Source organism: Haliaeetus leucocephalus, unplaced genomic scaffold, assembly GCF_000737465.1.
Source record: "Haliaeetus leucocephalus isolate CR32 unplaced genomic scaffold, Haliaeetus_leucocephalus-4.0 Scaffold32, whole genome shotgun sequence".
In the NCBI taxonomy this organism is placed as follows: Eukaryota; Metazoa; Chordata; class Aves; order Accipitriformes; family Accipitridae; genus Haliaeetus; species Haliaeetus leucocephalus.
Window position 1 is genome coordinate 1577096 of NW_010972468.1, and position 203 is coordinate 1577298.

Sequence of the window (203 nt, forward strand, 5' to 3'; positions counted from 1 at the left end):
CCACCTCACTACAACCTCCTTTCAGGTAGTTGTAGAGAGCGATAAGGTCTCCCCTCAGCCTCCTTTTCTCCAGACTAAACAACACCAGTTCCCTCAGCTGCTCCTTGTAAGACTTGTTCTCCAGACCCTTCACCAGCTTGGTTGCCCTTCTCTGGACACGCTCCAGCACCTCAATGTCTTTCTTGTAGCGAGGGGCCCAAAAC